This window comes from Balaenoptera physalus (assembly GCF_965194825.1).
Source record: "Balaenoptera physalus genome assembly, chromosome: 7".
In the NCBI taxonomy this organism is placed as follows: Eukaryota; Metazoa; Chordata; class Mammalia; order Artiodactyla; family Balaenopteridae; genus Balaenoptera; species Balaenoptera physalus.
The window spans coordinates 45,001,618-45,022,240 of record NC_138886.1 but is presented as its reverse complement, the minus strand read 5'-3'; the positions used below and the strand labels follow the sequence as shown (position 1 = coordinate 45,022,240).

The following is a 20,623-nucleotide window of genomic DNA, read 5'->3' as shown; positions in this document are numbered from 1 at the left end:
GCTTTCTGCATCTAATTTGTTTTTGGTTTTATGTTTATCTTAGTTTAGTATTTGGAGTTTATTATCATTAGTAGATTTATTGATTTGGTTGCTCTCTTTTTTTTATATAGATATAGATATATATTTTTCTTTTTCTCTTTCTGTGAGTGTGTATGTGTATGCTTCTTTGTGTGTTTTTGTCTGTATAGCTTTGCTTTTACCATTTGTCCTAGGGTTCTGTCTGTCCATTTTTTTTTTTTTTTTAGTATAGTTTTTAGCACTTGCTATCATTGGTGGATTTGTTTTTTGGTTTGGTTGCTCTCTTCTTTCGTTCTTTCTTTCTTTTTTATTTTTCTTTTTATTAATTTTTTATTTTTTATTTTTAATAATTTATTTGTATTTTTTTATTTTAATAACTTTATTTTACTTTATTTTTTTTCTTTCCTTCTTTCTTTTTTTCTCCCTTTTCTTCTGAGCCGTGTGGCTGACAGGGTCTTGATGCTCCAGCTGGGTGTCAGGCCTGTGCCTCTAACATGGGAGAGCCGAGGTCAGGACATTGGTCCACCAGAGACCTCCCACCTCCATGTAATATCAAACGGTGAAAGCTCTCCCAGTGATCTCCATCTCAATGCTAAGCCCCAGCTCCACTCAACGACCAGCAAGCTATAGTGCTGGACACCCTATGCCAAACAACTAGCAAGACAGGAACACAACCCCACCCATTAGCAGAGACGCTGCCTAAAAGCATAATAAGGTCACAGACACCCCAAAACACACCACTGGACGTGGTCTTGCCCACCAGAAAGACAAGATCCAGCCTCATCCACCAGAACACAGGCACCAGTCCCCTCCACCAGGAAGCCTACACAAACCACTGACCCAACCTTAGCCACTGGGGGCAGACACCAAAAACAATGGGAACTACGAACCTACAGCCTGCAAAAAGGTGACCCCAAACACAGTAAGTTAAGCAAAATGAGAAGACAGAGAAAAACACAGCAGATGAAGGAGCAAGGTAACAACCCACCAAACCAAACAAATGAAGAGGAAATAGGCAGTCTACCTGAAAAAGAATTCAGAGTAATGATAGTAAAGAGGATCCAAAATCTTGGAAACAAAATGGAGAAAATACAAGAAAAGTTTAAGAAGGACCTAGAAGAACCAAAGAGCAAACAAACAATGATGAACAACACAATAAATGAAATTTAAAATTCTCTAGAAGGAGTCAATAGCAGAATAACTGAGGCAGAAGAACGGATAAGTGACCTGGAAGATAAAATAGTGGAAATAACTACTGCAGAGCAGAATAAAGAAAAAAGAATGAAAAGAACTGAGGACATTCTCAGAGATCTCAGGGACAACATTAAATGCACCAAGATTCAAATTATAGGAGTCCCAGAAGAGGAAGAGAAAAAGAAAGGGACTGAGAAAATATTTGAAGAGATTATAGTTGAAAACTTCCCTAATATGGGAAAGGAAATAGTTAATCAAGTCCAGGAAGTGCAGAAAGTCCCATGCAGGATAAATCCAAGGAGAAACACGCCAAGACACATATTAATCAAACTATCAAAAATTAAATACAAAGAAAAAATATTAAAAGCAGAAAGGGAAAAACAACAAATAACATACAAAGGAATCCCCATACGGTTAACAGCTGATCTTTCAGCAGAAACTCTGCAAGCCAGAAGGGAGTGGCAGGACATATTTAAAGTGATGAAAGGGAAATACCTACAACCAAGATTACTCTACCCAGCAAGGATCTCATTCACATTCGATGGAGAAATTAAAACATTTACAGATAAGCAAGAGCTAAGAGAATTCAGCACCACCAAACCAGCTTTACAACAAATGCTAAAGGAACTTCTCTAGGCACGAAACACAAGAGAAAGAAAAGACCTACAATAACCCAAAACAATTAAGAAAATGGTAATAGGAACATACATAGCAATAACTACCTTAAATGTAAATGGATTAAATGCTCCAACCAAAAGACACAGACTTGCTGAATGGATACAAAAACAAGACCCACATAGATGCTGTCTACAAGAGACCCACTTCAGACCTAGGGACACATACAGACTGAAAGTGAGGGGATGGAAAAAGATATTCCATGCAAATGGAAATCACAAGAAAGCTGGAGTAGCAATTCTCATACCAGACAAAACAGACTTTAAAATAAAGGCTACTACAAGAGACAAAGAAGGACACTACATAATGATCAAGGGGTCAATCAAAGAAGAAGATATAACAATTGTAGATATTTATGCACCCAACATAGGAGCACCTCAATACACAGGCAAATTCTAACAGCCATAAAAGGGGAAATCGACAGTAACACAATCATAGTAGGGGACTTTAACACCCCACTTTCACCAATGGACAGATCATCCAAAATGAAAATAAATAAGGAAACACAAGCTTTAAATGATACATTAAAAAACATGGACTTAATTAATATTTATAGGACATTCCATCCAAAAACAACACAATACACTTTCTTCTCAAGTGTTCATGGACCATTCTCCAGGATAGATCATATCTTGGGTCACAAATCAAGCCTTGGTAAATTTAAGAAAATTAAAATCGTATCAAGTATCTTTTCCAACCACAATGCTATGAGACTAGATATCAATTACAGGAAAAAATCTGTAAAAAATACAAACACATGGAGGCTAAACAATACACTAGTAAATAACCAAGAGATCACTGAAGAATGCAAACAGGAAATCAAAAAATACCTAGAAACAAATGACAATGAAAACACGACAACCCAAAACCTATGGGATGCAGCAAAAGCAGTTCTAAGAGGGAAGTATATAGCAATACAAGCCTACCTCAAGAAACAAGAAACATCTCAAATAAACAACCTAACCTTACACCTAAAGAAATTAGAGAAAGAAGAACAAAAAAACCCCAAAGTTAGCAGAAGGAAAGGAATCATAAAGATCAGATCAGAAATAAATGAAAAAGAAAGGAAGGAAATGATAGCAAAGATCAATAAAACTAAAAGCTGGTTCTTTGAGAAGATAAACAAAATTGATAAACCATTAGCCAGACTCATCAAGAAAAAGAGGAAGAGGACTCAAATCAATAGAATTAGAAACGAAAAAGGAGAAGTAACAACGGACACTGCAGATATACAAAAGATCATGAGAGATTACTACAAGCAACTATATGCCAATACAGTGGACAACCTGGAAGAAATGGACAAATTCTTAGAGAAGCACTACCTTCCAAGACTGAACCAGGAAGAAACTGAAAATATAAACAGACTAATCACAAGCAGTGAAATTGAGACTGTGATTAAAAATCTTCCAACAAACAAAAGCCCAGGACCAGATGCCTTCACAGGCGACTTTTTTCACACATTTAGAGAAGAGCTAATACCTATCCTTCTCAAACTCTTCCAAAATATATCAGAGGGAAGAAAACTCCCAAACTCATTCTACGAGGCCACCATCACCCTGATACCAAAACCAGACAAAGATGTCACAAAGACAGAAAACTACAGGCCAATATCACTGATAAACATAGATGCAAAAATCCTCAACAAAATCCTAGCACACAGAATCCAACAACACATTAAAAGGATCATACACCATGATCAAGTGGGGTTTAGCCCATGAATGCAAGGATTCTTCAACATACACAAATCAATCAATGTGATAAACCATATTAACAAATTGAAGGAGAAAAACCATATGATCATCTCAATAGATGCAGAAAAAGCTTTCGACAAAAGTCAACACCCATTTAAAATAAAAACCCTCCAGAAAGTAGGCATAGAAGGAACTTACCTCAACACAATAAAGGCCATATATGACAAACCCACAGCCAACATCGTTCTCAATGGTGAAAAACTGAAACCTTTTCCACTAAGATCAGGAACAAGACAAGGTTGTCCAATCTCACCACTATTATTCAAGATAGTTTTGGAAGTTTTAGCCACAGCAATCCGAGAAGACAAAGAATAAAAGGAATCCAAATCGGAAAAGAAGAAGTAAAGCTGTCACTGTTTGCAGATGACATGATACTGTACATAGAGAATCCTAAAGACTCTACCAGAAAACTACTAGAGCTAATCAATGAATTTGGTAAAGTAGCAGGATACAAAATTAATGCACAGAAATCTCTTGCATTCCTGTACACTAATGATGAAACATTTGAAAGAGAAATTAAAGAAACACTCCCATTTACCACTGCAACAAAAAGAATAAAATACCTAGGAATAAACCTACCTAAGGAGACAAAAGACCTGTATGCAGAAAACTATAAGACACGGATGCAAGAAATTAAAGGTGATACAAACAGATGGAGAGATATACCATGTTCTTGGACTGGAAGAATCAACATTGTGAAAATGACTATACTACCCAAAGCAATCTACAGATTCAATGCAATCCCTATCAAACTACCAATGGCATTTTTCACAGAACTAGAACAAAAAATTTCACAATTTGTATGGAAAAACAAAAGACCCCGAATAGCCAATGCAGTCTTGGAGGAATCAGACTCCCTAACTTCAGACTACACTACAAAGCTACAGTAATCAAGACAGTATGGTACTGGCACAAAAAGAGAAATATAGACCAGTGGAACAGGATAGAAAGCCCAGAGATAAACCCATGCACATATGGTCACCTTATTTTTGCTAAAGGAGGCAAGAATATACAATGGAGAAAAGACAGCCTCTTCAATAAGTGCTGCTGGGAAAACTGGACAGCTACATGTAAAAGAATGAAATTAGAACACTTCCTAACACCATACACAAAAATGAACTCAAAATGGATTTAAGACCTAAATAACCAGACACTATAATACTCTTAGAGGAAAACACAGGCAGAACACTCTATGACATACATCACAGCAGATCCTTTTTGACCCACCTCCTAGAGAAATGGAAATAAAAACAAAAGGGACCTAATGAAACTTAAAAGCTTTTGCACAGCAAAGGAAAACATAAACAAGGTGAAAAGACAACCCTCAGAATGTGAGAAAATATTTACAAATGAAGCAACTGACAAAGGATTAATCTCCGAAATTTACAAGCAACCCATGCAGCTCAATATCACAAAAGCAAACAACCCAATCCTATAATGGGCAGAAGACCTAAATAGACATTTCTCCAAAGAAGATATACAGATTGCCAACAAACACATTAAAGAGTGCTCAACATCATTAATCATTAGAGAAATGCAAGTCAAAACTACAATGAGATATCATCTCACACCGGTCAGAATGGCCATCATCAAAAAATCTACAAACAATAAATCCTGGAGAGGGTATGGAGAAAAGGGAACCCTCTTGCACTGTTGGTGGGAATGTAGATTGATACAGCCGCTATGGAGAACAGTAGGGAGGGTCCTTAAAAAACTAAAAATAGAACTACCATACAACCCAGCAATCCCACTAGTGGGCATATACCCAGAGAAAACCATAATTCAAAAAGAGTCATGTACCACAATGTTCACTGCAGCTCTATTTACAATAGCCAGGACATGGAAGCAACTAAGTGTCCATTGACAGATGAATGGATAAAGAAGATGTGACACATATATAAAATGGAATATTACTCAGCCATAAAAAGAAACGAAATTGAGTTATTTGTAGTGAGGTGGATGGACCTAGAGTCTGTCATACAGAGTGAAGTAAGTCAGAATGAGAAAAACAAATACCGTATGCTAACACATATATATGCAATCTAAAAAAAAAAAAAAAATGGTTCTGAAGAACCTGGGGGCAGGACATGTATAAAGACACAGATGTCGACGATGGACTTGAGGACACGGGGAGGGGGAAGGGTAAGCTGGGATGAAGTGAGAGAGTGGCATGGACATATATACACTACCAAATGTAAAATAGATAGCTAGTGGGAAGCAGCCACATAGCACAGGGAGGTCAGCTCGGTGCTTTGTGTCCACCTAGAGGGGTGGGATAGGGAGGGTGGGAGGGAGATGCAAGAGGGAGGAGATATGGAGATGTATGTGTATGTATAGCTGATTCACTTTGTTATAAAGCAGAAACTAACACACCATTGTAAAGCAATTATACTCCAATAAAGATGTTAAAAAAAAAAAAAAAAAAGAAGGCCAGTGAATGCTAATGAGGGAAATGCAATATGAGTGAAGACCCCATCAACAGAGGAGGTTGCAGAGAGAAAGGCAGTAGCCTGGGTGCTGAAGTGACCTCAGACTTAGGGGACCACACACTGGCTGCCCTACTTGTTTCATGATGTCCCCCACCTCAGGCCCCTGGTCTAATGGCTATTCCTGTTCCTATTCCATGTTTATTTGATTCACTTTTTTTGTATGTCCCAGTAGTGGGTGAACCTAGCCCTTTTCTCACTTTTGATTTCTTTTGGTTTGGGCTTTGATCTCTTTTTTGACAAATCCAATGGGCACACTCTCGTTCTGCTTCTCTTCCTCAACCAACATGGCAATGAACCCCCTCCTGGACCATACTCTATAAAATCCTGCATATTCCATTACAATCTACCCCCTTTCTTTATATGATTTATCCCTGTCGACCTTATGTCATACAAGCATTTGCTTCATTGTTCTTTGCTTTCTTCATTATAATGTATTATCCAAACGAGCAGGGACCTCATCTGCTTCGTCCACTTCTATGTTTTCACAAAGGTGTGAATTTAAGCAGAAACAAATTTTAGAAAATGGCAATTCATTAAATAAAAAGAATGGTACTGAAAATAAAACTCTGTTCAATATAGTAGATTCAAATAATTGTATTAAAAATTAATAAATATGTAATACTAACATCTCAAAGAAAATATATAAAATAATAATAAATTAATCACACCAAAAAAAAAATTTTTTTTAAATAAAGCGAGAGAGATATGTGCCCCCTACTTTCACTTGAACACTTAGATGCCACTGTAGGGCCATTATTGGCCTAATTTCAGTATTGTTGTATCTCGGAATAGGAAGGCCCAAGGAGAGGGAAAGAGAAGGGGGAACAGCCAGTTGGTGGAACAGTCAGAACACACACATTTATCGATTACGTTCGAAGTCTTATATGGGCGGAGTTCATGGTGCCCCAAAACAATTATAATAGTAACATCAAAGATCACTGATTGCAGATCACCATAACAAATATAACGACAATGAAAAAGTTTGAAATAGTGCAAGAATTACCAAAGTTTTACACAGAGCCACACAGTGAGCAAATGCTGTCGGAAAAATTGTGCCAACAGACTTGCTCAAGGCAGGGTTGTCACAAACCTTCAATTTGTAAAATAAAAGCATTATCTGCGAAGTACAATAAAGCAAAGCACAATAAAACAAGGTAAGCCTGTACAGCAGAAGTAATGGTGTGTCACTTCTGAGATTAGGTTACAAAAGTCTGCAACTTTTATTTCTGGTGATTACTCACTGGACTGCTCTGTCTCCCTACACTCACTCTGGGGGAAGCCATGTTGTAAGTAGCCCTGTAAGCCTCCCGTCAAGAGCCATGTGAATGAGTTTCAAAGTGGAGCTTCCATGCTCAGATTCAAATAAACATATTCCCATTGAACATCCTGACTGCAATCTCTTTAAGGACCCTGAGACAGAATCACCAGTTAAGCTGATCTTGGAGTCCTGACTCTCTGAAACTGTGCAATATGATAAACATGTCTGGCTTTAAGCAAAGCTTTGGGGCAACTTTTTACACAGCAATACATAACTGATTTACAATCCACTGCAATTCTTATTGTTACTGAAAGTCAATTTGTCCCATCTTCCCAGTGGAGGCCTCTTCGAATTGTCTCCTGAGTTATTTGAGATAATCCTAGTAGTCTTTAATAGTTCTCTTTCTCTCTAATATGTGAAGATTTTCCAGGGTTTTCTTATACATTGCTTGCTCTAACTTCCTGGTGGTCCAGTGGTTAAGATCCCACGCTTCCAGTGCAGGGGGCACGGGTTTGACCCATGGTTGGGGAACTAAGATGCAACATGCCCCGGGGCACAGCCAAAAAAAGAAAAAGAAAAAGAAAAAGTATGGGTTTAAAAAAAAAATTAGCCATTTCTCCAAGAAGTCCTGGTTTATTTTATTCAGAATGGTCTTGAGAAAGACCACAGTCTGGGTGCCACGGGTGCTTGGTTGGTCATTATTTCTAGATCTTTTCAGTAATGAGATAAAATATTTATCTTGTGAGTTCATACTTAAATTTCCAATTCATATTCAGGATTAAAGATTTTTATTTAACTTCTTTTATATTAAATCTGATTCTTTTCAACTACATGAAGAATCTTAGTCCTCAAAGACAGAGCCAACAAAATTAAATATCCATTAATTAGTCATTTGCTTTATTCCACATAAGCACACAACAGTCTCAGAAAACAACTCCAATACTATAACCAATCATTATGATTTCTGAAAACCATTTGAAAAATTTCTGCATATGCTACCATACTTTTCTCCTTTTTAAATACTTGTACCATGTCTACATTCTATGATCAGGTAATCATTTTTAATGATTAAACCTTTTTAATATTCACATAATGTTAGTTCTAGAACTAACCATACAGTATATTTGATGCCTACCACCAGTAATGATATGATAGGGTCTTTCATATCATTTTGGTTGGTAAGTTGTTCTTTAGTAGATTACTCAGGGAAAGCTCAGGAAAATAATATTCTCTAAATCCTTGCATGTTGCTAACAGTTTATGCCCTTCATACTTGATGGTCAATTTTGTTGGATATAAAAGCCTCAGTTCACATTTTCTTTCACTGAATATCTAAAATGTGTTACTTAAGTTCCTTCAGAATAGATTATTGTGGTCAAAATGTCTGATGATAATATGATTTTCTTTCTCTTATACATCACATGCTATTTTTTTTTCCTAGATGACAAAATTTTTTCTTTATTTTTTTAATTTTTAAAAATTATTTATTTATTTATTTATCTTTGGCTGCATTGGGTCTTCGTTTCCGCACGTGGGCTTTTTGTAGTCATGGCGATCGGGGGCTACTCTTCCTTGTGGTGCATGGGCTTCTCATTGTGGTGGCTCCTCTTGTTGCAGAGCATGGGCTCTAGGCACACGGGCTTCAGTAGTTGTGGCATGCGGGCTCAGTAGTTGTGGCTTGCGGGCTCTAGAGTGCAGGCTCAGTAGTTGTGGCGCATGGGCTTAGTTGCTCCATGGCATGTGGGATCTTCCTGGACCAGGGCTTGAACCCGTGTCCCCTGCATTGGCAGGTGGATTCTTAACCACTGTGCCACCAGGGAAGCCCCTGATCTTTGAACTTCAGCAATTTTACCAGAATATGACTTGGTCATAGTTATTCTAAGTCAGTGTTCTCAGATATTCAATGTACTCTTTCAATACTTATTTCAAATATTTTTATTTCAGGAAATCTTAGAAAAATTATACCTTTTACTATTTGCTCTGTTCTCTTAAGTTTTCTTCTTCAGGGACTCCTATGACCCACATGTTGAAACATCTTTGCCTATCTTCAATACTTATGGGATTTTCTCAAATACTTTTCCCCCTTTTTCTTCTCCTTTTTCTATTTTTTAAAAATTCCCATTATTATTCCATTTTTATTAAGGCATTATTTGCTGTGTTTATTTACTCTTTTGCCTCTTCTAGTTTAGTCATTAAAATTTTTTTTTGTTTTTTTCTAATTCTTTCTTGAGTTCTGTCACCTGATTTCTGAATTTTTCTATTTCTGTTTCATATTGCTCATTCATGTCTTGTATCATTTCCCTATTGTCTATTAATTTGTTTTGAGATAGTTATAGTTTTTAAATCATTACATTATTTTTAATCATGTTTACATGATTACATTATTTTAATCATGTTTTTCTGATTAAATGCTTTCATTTTCTATAAGGATATTATTCTGATCCTTATTCTATTTTTTTGCATATAGTAATTTTGTGTGAGACTTGAATACTTGAATACTTTTCTGTTACTCATTTTATGTAAAATTAAGTCTCCTGAGATTTTAGAAGGAGAGGAAGTTCAGGATAGTTGGGGTTTTTTGGGGTTTTTTTGTTTTTGTTTTTGTCTTCACAGAGCTCCCTCTTTTATAGGTTTCCATGTAGTGTGCAGAAATGTGGTGTCTCACTTTCTGAGGTTTCCTGGCTCTACTCCAACTCCCACTTGTATCTGGACCTTCTCTTTCCTCTTCCTCTGTTTTCCCCTCTTGCTCAATTTTGTTTTCACTCCCAGCAGGTTTTCCCGTTTGAGCTCTTCTGGGAAGAAACCCTAGAGGGTCCATTTCAAGAGTTGATAGGGGTGGACTCACTAGTCCTTTATGCTTTATCACAAGGCCACCTGCCCACATTCACTGGTAGTAGTGTTCGAGTAGTGACACTGAGTAGCGTCAGCTGATGTTCTCAAAGTGCCCACCGCACTTTTCAGTGATTACCTGTTGGTTCCTTCGAGTTTCTCCTGTTCTCAGTCCATCTGCCACCCCATTGCTTCTGTCTGCTATCTCCCACATAGATGATAAAAACATACACAATCTGGTTGTTGATGATTTCTCTCTACCTGGTTGTACTTGGGGGTTCCTAGAGTTGTCACTTAGTTTGGTATTTATTCTTCTCGGTGTTCTCTGAGCTTCTGGATCTGTGGTTTGGTGTTTATCATTAATTTTGGGAAATTCCTAGTCATTATTTCTTCAAATATTTCTGTGCTCCTCCCTTTCTTCTCCTTCTGGTATTCCCACTGCATGTATGTTACACATTTTCTAATTGTCCCACAGAATTGAATATCTGTTCTGTCTTTTTCATTCTCTTTTTCTCTTTGCATTTCAGTTTTAGAAGTTTCTATCAACATTTCTTCAAAGAAGAGTTGTTGGGTTTCAGTTTGTTCAGCTTTTTTCTTGTTGTGGCATTGGGAGAGAAAACTTCTAATATCCTTACATGCTGGACTAGAAACTGAAGTCTATTTAGTTCTGTTGTAAATTTTGTTCATGGGTTTTTTGTTTTGCCATATATTTTATATGTGAGGGTTTAGGAGGGGCAAAAAAATATACAGCCACTGCTATCCTCTCAAAATCAGAAATAATGTTTAATAATAATAAAGTAAGAGGTATTTGGCACAAAGTAATTCAATGTTACAACTTGAGCTAAGTTTCCTGGTTTAAAAATGATTTAATAAACATTTAATTATAAATTAACAAGCAGGGACTTCCCTGGTGGTCCAGTGGTAAAGAATCCGCCTTCCAGTGCAGGCGATGTGGGTTCAATCCCTGGTCAGAGAACTAAGATCCCACATGCCATGGGGCAACAAAGCCCACATGCCAAACTACTGAGCTTGTGCGCCTCAACTGGAGAGCCCGCGTGCCACAAACTACAGAGCCCACGCTCTCTGGAGCCCATACCACAACTAGAGAGAAGCCTGCGCCCCGCAACGAAGAGCCCTCGTGCCACAACTAAGACCCGACGCAGCCGAAAATAAATAAATAAAAATAAATTTTAAAAATAACTACTATATTTTAAAAATTCTGAAAAAGTTTAAAAAAATAAATTAACAAGCAGAAGACAAGAATTCCCTTAGTAAAAAACAGAAAATATATTTACAATCAGGCAATTTATAGAAGAAAGTGAAATAAATATGAAGAGTTTGAAACTCATTAGTAAACAATCGAACACCTATTAGAACAACAATGAAATATCAATTTTAACCCTGTTAGTCTAGCAAAAATTAGAAAACTGGGTAATACTAAGTGCTGATAGGGTTGTAGTTTATAGAAACCCTGACACAGAGCCTGGAAATGTTTTGTTTTGTTTTTTTATTTTATTTATTTTTGGCTGTGTTGGGTCTTTGTTGCTGCACACGGGCTTTCTCTAGCTGCGGCGAGCAGGGGCTACTCTTTGTTGCAGTGTGTGGGCTTCCCATTGCAGTGGCTTCTCTTGTTGCAGACCACGGGCTCTAGGCACGTGGGCTTCAGTACTTGTGGTATGCGGGCTCAGTAGTTGTGGCTCATGGGCTTAGTTGCTCCCTGGCATGTGGGATCTTAGTTCCCTGACCAGGGCTCAAACCCGTGTCCCTTGCATTGGCAGGTGGATTCTTAACCACTGCGCCACCTGGGAAGTCCCCTGGAAAGGTTCTTACAGGCAGACTTTTTTTTTAAGTGAAAGAGACTTTATGGGGGGGCGGGTGGGGGAGAGGGAATGTGTGCATAAACTAATGCCACCATTCTGCAGTGAAATCTGGTACTTCTTAGTCAAATTAAATAGATGCATATCCTGTGATCCAGCAATGCCATTCCAGGAGATACATCCCAAATACACTCTCAGACTAGGTGTATGAAGAAACAATATGAGATTGTGCTATTGGTTTCCATCACTGGAGATGTAACTAGGTGAAATGTGATGAATTCACATCATGACGTCTTATGTAGCAATTAGAAACAACAGATCTATAGCAATATGCAGAGATCTTTAAAACCTTAACGCTTAGTGAAAAAGGTAAGAACCCAAATTGAGATCCATAACGCATTACAGCGTATATAAATGTTTTAAACACATGCTAAAAAACAAAAAAAAATACACATTTTACAAAAACTGATACAAAAAGAGAACACACATTAACCGAATTAGAATGGCTGTTGTGACAGTAATGACAATAGGAAAGGAGATAAAGAGGAACACAATAAATAGATTTTTTTTTAAAAAAAGAGCAAGATCTTATCAATGATGATAAATTTCCTTAAACTAAGAAGTACATCAACTCATTTCTCCACATCTGAATTTCCATAATGTTTTAAAGTAAACTTAAATATTGTCTCTCAAAACCTGTACCTCTTGAGAATACCTCAAATCACAAAGTACTATTTATTTTCCTTGTCCTATTAGCATCTCCTCTAATTATTTTCCATTCTTTGACTTCCTTTTTTAGCAGCATTTCTAACCTCATAACTTTTTATTCATCTGACTCATTCATTTATTTACTCAATAAGTATTTAAGTGTCTACTCAAATATTAAGTGTACGTGAAGTATTGTTGGGCACTAAGAGGATATTCAGGAAATGTCTTATGATCCTTTTTTCCGGAACATTTATTCTAATGGTGGATGTAAAGCATTAACCCATGAAACAGCTCAAAACAGTCCAAGGCAGTACTGATTTAGTGTCTAAAAATGAGAGGTGAATGCTAACATGTGATGGGATCCAGAGAAGAGATCAGTGAGGATTGGAGTAGATGGGAAAAATCTGTCGAAAGTGTCAAGGTGCAGGACTTCCCTGGCACTCCAGTGGTTAAGACTCCAAGCTTCCACTGCAGGGGGCATGGATTCGATCCCTGGTCAGGGAACTAAGATCCCGCATGCCATGCGAGGTGCAGCAAAAAAGAAAAAAAGAAAGAGTCTAGGTGGATTGGATCTTTTTTTTTTTTTTTTTGGCTGTGTTGGGTCTTCATTGCTGAGCACGGACTTTCTCTAGTTCTCCATTGCGGTGGCTTCTCTTGTTGCGGAGCACAGGCTCTAGGCACCCAGGCTTCAGTAGTTGTGGCACGTGGGCTCAGTAGTTGTGGCTCACAGGCTGTGGAGCGCAGGCTCAGTAGTTGTGGTACATGGGCTTAGTTTTTCCGCGGCATGTGGGATCTTCCCGGACCAGGGCTTGAACCCATGTCCCCTGCATTGGCAGGCAGATTCTTAACCACTGCACCACCAAGGAAGTCCTGTGCACTGGGTCTTATATAATGAGTGAGAGAGAGAGAGAGACAGAGAGAGAGACAGAGAGAGAGACAGAGAGAGAGAAAGAGAGAAGAGCATTCCAAGCAGGGATATGTCTTTTTACAAGGCACAAAGTTAAGACTGAATAAAGCATAATCAGAAAGCATAAAACTAGAGGGTAGGAACTGAGGTAAGGAATTAAGGGCAGTAAGATTAAACCAGGGGCTTCCCTGGTGGCTCAGTGGTTAAGAATCTGCCTACCAATGCAAGGGACACTGGTTCGAGCCCTGGCCCGGGAAGATCCCACCTGCTGTGGAGCAACTAAGCCCGTGTGCCACAACTACTGAGCCCGCAAGCCACAACTACGGAGCCCACGTGCCACAACTACTGAAGCCTGCACGCCTAGAGCCCGTGCTCTGCAACAAGAGAAGCCACAACAATGGGAAGCCCACGCACCACAACAAAGAGTAGCCCCAGCTCGCCGCAACTAGAGAAAGCCTGTGCACAGCACCGAAGACCCAACACAGCTGAAAATAAATAAATACATAAATAAATAAATAAATTTATAAAAAAGAAAAAAAAAGATTAAGCCAGCAGAGAACAAATTACAGAGGACTTGAAGGTCTAACCTAGTAATCTTGATTTTATACTGTAGGTAGCAGGAAGCTTCTGGAGGTTTTTTGATTTGGAAACTGAATAGATTTTTCTGTGTTATATTATCACATGAAATCTTTCACCAAATACTGCTCGGGATCATAGTTCTCTTTCTGTCCAGTCCCACAATGATAGACCTTGTCCAAGATCGGTCCAGTGAACTACTACAACCCCTTCATTGTTCCCCTCCCTCCCCGACTTGCTGCCTTTTTTCCTTCACTCCTTCCACTTCTTCAGCTTCATAACTTGACCTCATTCCATCAGAGTTTGGGTTAGGTGTGTTTCCCTGGCATCCTATGCTTGCCTCTACCACATTAATTGATCATTAGTTTATTCATCAAATATTTAGTGACCCCCTACTGCTTTCTAGGCTGAACCCACAGTGATGAGCAAAAACAGAACCAAACCCTGCCCTCATGTAGCCTAGAAGCAGAGAGAGAAGCTATCATATTTTGGAATCCTATTTTTCACTGTAGAATGTACTGCACTGCATTTCAACTGAGCTCAGAGTGTCCCACACTTTGTAGATGCTCAATAAATGTTTACTGAATGAATGAATGTGAAGATGCTTGGAGAATCCTACTCATACAGCCACAAGCATTATCATCAGTCTTGGATTGATAATGGCAATCTCATCCCTTCTCAGAACTCCTTATCACATAAAAACGTAAACTCTAGGTCAAAGGTCGGCAAACTTTTTCTGTAAAGTGCTAGCTAGTAAATATTTTAGGCTTTATAAGCCATATAGCGTCTGTTACAACTACTCAGCTCTGCCATGGTTGTGCAAAAGCAGCCATAGGCAATATGTAAACAAATGAATGTGGCTGGTTCCAATAAAATATTATTTATAAAAACAGGTGGTGGGGGCTTCCCTGGTGGCGCAGTGGTTGAGAGTCTGCCTGCCAATGCGGGGGACACGGGTTTGAGCCCTGGTCTGGGAAGATCCCACATGCCGCGGAGCCACTAAGCCCGTGAGCCACAACTACTGAGCCTGCGCGTCTGGAGCCTGCGCTCCGCAATGGGAGAGGCCGCGACGGTGAGAGGCCCGCGCACCGCGATGAAGAGTGGCCCCCGCTTGCTGCAACTGGAGAAAGCCCTCGCATGGAAACGAAGACCCAACACAGCCATAAATAAATATAAATAAATAAATAAATTTATTAAAAAAAAAAAAAACAGGTGGTGGTCTAGATTTGGCACACAGGCCCTTGTCTGCCACCCTGTGCTGTAGGTCAGGGGTCCCCAACCCCGGGGCTGTGCACTGGTACGGGACCACGGCCTGTTAGGAGCTGGGCCGCACAGCAGGAGGTGAGTGGCAGGCGAGCGAGCAAGCAAGTGAAGCTTCATCTGCCACTCCCCATCGCTCCCCATCTCTCGCATTGCTGCCTGAACCATCCCCCCCACACCCCCATCTGTGGAAAAATTGTCTTCCATGAATCCAGTCCCTGGTGTCAAAAAGGCTGGGGACTGCTGCTGTAGATGATGCCACTTCTGTCAATTTTTCAGGACTGCCTTCATGCCTAGTCCATACTCTGTTCTTTAGTCAGGTAAATTGACTTGCTACACCCAACAGCTGAGTTCCCCCTTAAACTCATGTCTGACACCTGTAATTGTGGTAATGCGAAAGAGTATATAATTTGGAGCTCAAAAGACCCGCTTTATTTATTGATTGACTTTTTGCCAAGTTACTTTAGCATTATTGAACCTTTATTTCCTCACAGTAAATGGAGTTTGGGTTTTTTTTTTTAAATCCTGACTATGAAGATCAAGTGTGAAATGTATATTGAGAACTGAACACGATGCTTACACAGAGTAGACAGTTCACAAATATGCCCCCCCCACATCTTTGCCCAGTTATGTTCTTTTCCTCTTTTAAATCAAGTCATCAGATATTTATGGAGGATCTACTATATCCAAGGTACAGTTTCAGGTACCTTTAAAACTATTCTAAATCCTCCCTGATATCTCTCTTGACCACTGGGTCTCCAAATTGCATATAACACAATACACCTGGGAGCCTAAAAGTACTGATGCTTGAGTCCCAACACTAGGTATTCTGATACAAGTGTTATAAAGAGTGGCCTGAGCATCAGAATTACCCACAGAGAATTTCAGTATAGAGCAAATTTGAGAGTCACTGCTCCAGATAGGACTCTGGGTTCAATCAATTCAGAAGCTCTCTTCTTCCATCTTTCCAACTGCCTTCTCTTTAACAGTTAGTACCTGTACGCACATCCTTATAGAGTTAGAGTTGATTGAATTCTCCCAGCGATTACTTACTCATATGTGGATATATTTATGTTAAGGAGAGAGGAAAAAAGAGAATGAAGTAATTCTCTTACCTTGCATTTGACATTTATTGTTTAATTAACAGGCATCCATTCCCCTTTCTTGTAGCAACAACCTTGATTTTTATTTGGGGATCCTCCTCTCCCCACTCTCAGTTCGCTTGGCCTACTTGAGGCTTTATTCCTGGCCCCTAGAAGCTCATGAAACCAGTACACTAACATCCTGGTTTCAGTTACTGTTGGTCCACTCTGAGCAACTGTCATGGTTTAGTTTTCTAGGATTGCTGAAAGACACTCACTTTTTTTCTGCTGCATTGGAATCTGAAAGAATATGGTTCTTGGAGATTCTGGCAGCTATTTTATAACCTCAAAGAGAAAGCCTGTCTGAGAACAGAATAAGAGAAAGAGAGACAAACAGACAAAGAGAGAGGTATCACTTTGTGCCACAGTGTCTAGCTATTTCTCAAGCCAGGTGCACCATTAAACTGCTATATGAGCCAATAAATCCCCTTTGCTTCCGCTTCTGCTTCTGCCAATTTTAGTCAGGTATTCTATCACTGGCAACCAAAAGAATCCCAAACTGATACAGTCTCCTCTCATCTCCCTCAGAACCCCATTTACCAGCCATACACACAGAGATTACATGCCAGAGTCAATCACCAATCATTCGTTCAATAAATGTACTGAGTGCCTATTGTATACGATGCTCAGCCTAGGAGGAGGGATTATAGTAGTATGTCATCATTAAGAACTGCACAAAAGTTTGTGGAAACGTAGTCCTACTAACTCACTATTTTTTTTTGAAACTTGCTTTTTTAAAAAAATAACTTAGAAATATTATTTGGACTGCCTTCATGTTAATAAATATAGATTCACCTCATTCTTTTTTACAGGTTATGTAGTATGCCATTGTCTTTAACCGCTGTTCTGTTCATTAACATTTAGTTCTTTCCAGGTTTTCACAATGATGAGCAATATTGTTGTAAAAAACAGGTGGCATTTTCTATAATTTTTCAAACACTCAGAAGAAAAGTATTAATTACAGTTCTCCAAAATGGAAAGGTTTGGTTCATAGTGGGAAAGAGGTGAATTAAATTCCTTCCAGATAAAGACCCTTTTCTATTTCCTTTTTAATTCATCATTGACATATTGAGTACTGAATAAAGTTTTACACAAGTGACTAGAAGATATCTTCTAAAGTCCATTAAAGTAAGTGCAGACTTAAAAATAAATAATCAGTAGCTAATTCCACAAAGTCTTCTATGTGCCCAGGACTATTTTAGGCCTCAAAAAAGAGAAATTCTGTATTTTTCTTGAAATAAAAGGTCACCACAATTGAACTGGGCAAGAACAGAGTCAGTACTCTTCTAATGAAAGCACTTCTATTATACCCAAATATAATTTTCCTTTTCCAGAAAGACAATAATTGAAATATCATTATAGGTTTAATTCATAAAACTGTTATGACTACTTCAAATAGATTTCAAGAAACAAGAAAAAAATCATCTTGCTAAATAAAAACACACAGCTAATATATTTCTATTAGAATTATTTGACATTTGAAGTCTGCCTCCAGATGTTCCATCCAGTTCCTACCTTGGCTATTTCCAAAAATCAAAATTATTTATGTCTTTTTGTTCACAAAAAATTGTTTCCAGTCCATTTACTGAACAGCCCAACATTCCATTAATGCAGAAAGACATTTCAATAACAGTTCAATTAACTAAATAAACTGTATAATTAGTAGAAATGATTTTTTTTAGGAGGACAATGAAACAATTTTGTTTGGCATGTATGCCTAATTGTGTTTTAAATTCTTGGTTTTGGCCTGTGATCGCTTAAAAACAATCTCCAAACACATCTAAATGGTTAACTATAAATGCAAGATTATGCCTTTTGCATTTTATGGTGTATAAAATCTAGCATAAGAGAAAATAAACCCAAGGGCAACAAAGAGGTCCAGTCACTTACCCTCTTCATAACCACAGGCAGGGTAAACTTCACTTAGCCTTCAGCCATTGAATTTTATCCTGAGGTTCCCATCTACCACACAATCAGATAAACCCCAATTTGTGGGAGCAACTAATGGAAACTGTGATGTAAAAAGAATTGCCAAACAAATTTCCACGTGCCTAACCTGAAAGGGAGAAACTGCAAAGTGAACTGAGTAAAAAGTTTTTTAGCTGCTTTTAAACCCAAGGGGCTGATTTCACTTTTAATGAACTTCTGACTAGGATTGCCTGGTCGGGAAATGATTAACACTCCTGTTGTCGTCATCTGCTTGAGCTCTCCAGCTGCAGGAAATTGGCTGAGGGAACCTTATCAATCCTGGGCATGTGTGCTGTGAATACACTGTCCTCCTGAGCTGGCATTTAGTTATTTTAAATAAAAATGTACTTAGAACCTCTACCAACTTCGTTAGTGGTAATTTTATTAAAACTATTATTATAAAACATTTTATTTTCATTTTTCATTTCCTTACCACCCCCTTAAAGGAAAGATCATCACTTAGATCCTTTTTCTTTAAATTCCAAAGTTTTATAAGTAACATTAGCAATACCTCTGTGTTCTCTCAGCCTTGTTTCTCTTCCCAGCCATGCTTGTGTCTAAAGCTTCAGTGTCCTTTTGAACTGCCAGTTTTCAACTCATCTGGAAACAGGGGCATGAAAAAAATAAGGAGTTAACAGGTGTACATAATTTGGAGGCATTAGATAGCCTGTGCTCGGCTGCGATAGTGAGACCCCCGCGCACTGCGATGGAGTGGCCCCCGCTTGCCACAACTAGAGAAAGCCCTCGCACAGAAACGAAGATCCAACACAGCGGGGGTCTGGGCAAGACGGCGGAAGAGTAAGATGCGGAGATCACCTTCCTCCCCACAGATACATCAGAAATACATCTACACGTGGAACTGCCCCTATAGAACACCCACTGAGTGCTAGCAGAAGACGTCAGACCTCCCAAAAGGCAAGAAACTCCCCAAGTACCTGGGTAGGGCAAAAGAAAAAAGAAATAACAGGGACAAAAGAATAGGGACGGGACCTGCACCGGGGGGGGGAGCTGTGAAGGAGGAAAGGTTTCCACATACTAGGAAGCCCCTTCGCAGGCGGAGATGGGGGGTGGCGGTGGGGAAGCTTCGGAGCCACGGAGAAGAGCACAGCCACAGGGGTGCAGAGGGCAAAGCGGAGAGATTCCCGCACAGAGGATCAGTGCCGAGCAGCACTCACCAGCCCAAGAAGCTTGTCTGCTCACCCACCGGGGTGGGCGGGGGCTGGGAGCTGAGGCTCGGGCTTCGGTAGGATCTCGAAGGGAGAGGGCTGGGGTTGGCGGCGTGAACACAGCCTGAAGGGGTTAGTGCACCATAGCTAGCCGGGAGGGAGTCCAGGAAAAGGTCTGGAGCTGCCGAAGAGGCAAGAGACTTTTTCTTGCCTCTTTGTTTCCTGGTGCGCGAGGAGAGGGGATTCAGAGCGCCGCCTAAACGAGCTCCAGAGACGGATGCGAGCCACGGCTATCAGCACGGACTCCAGAGACGGGCATGAAACACTAAGGCTGCTGCTGCCGCCACCAAGAAGCCTGTGAGCGAGCACAGGTCACTCCCCACACCACCCCTCCCGGGAGCCTGTGCAGCCCGCCACTGCCAGGCTCCTGTGATCCAGGGACAACTTCTCCGGGAGAACGCAGGGCACGCCTCAGGCTGCTACAACGTCACACCAGCCTCTGCCGCCGCAGGCTCGCCCCGCATCCGTACCCCTCCCTCCCCCCGGCCTGAGTGAGCCAGCGCCCCCGAAGCAGCTGCTCCTTTAACCCCGTCTTCTGTGAGTGAAGAACAGATGCCCTCAGGCAAGTAACACGCAGAGGCGGGGCCAAATCCAAAGCTGAACCCCGGGAGCTGTACGAACAAAGAGGAGAAAGGGAAATCTCTCCCAGCAGCCTCAGAAGCAGCGAATTAAAGCTCCACAAACAACTTGATGTACCTGCATCTGTTGAATACCTGAATAGACAACGAATCATCCCAAATTGAGGAGGTGGACTTTGGCAGCAGGCTATACTATTTTTTCCCCTTTTCCTCTTTTTGTGAGTGTAT

The 20,623-nt window shown here is 39.8% G+C and overlaps 1 protein-coding gene across 4 annotated transcripts in view; it reads right to left on the bottom strand.

Annotated features, from left to right (window-relative positions):
* The window catches only part of TRPM6 (transient receptor potential cation channel subfamily M member 6), a 209,006-nt gene that overhangs the window by 159,425 nt on the left and 28,958 nt on the right, over window positions 1-20,623 (bottom strand). For all 4 annotated transcript variants that reach the window (XM_082470799.1, XM_082470801.1, XM_082470798.1 and 1 more), the window contains exon 3: window positions 19,103-19,191. The gene's annotated coding sequence lies outside the window, so the exon portion shown is untranslated. The remainder of the gene's footprint in view (window positions 1-19,102; window positions 19,192-20,623) is intronic.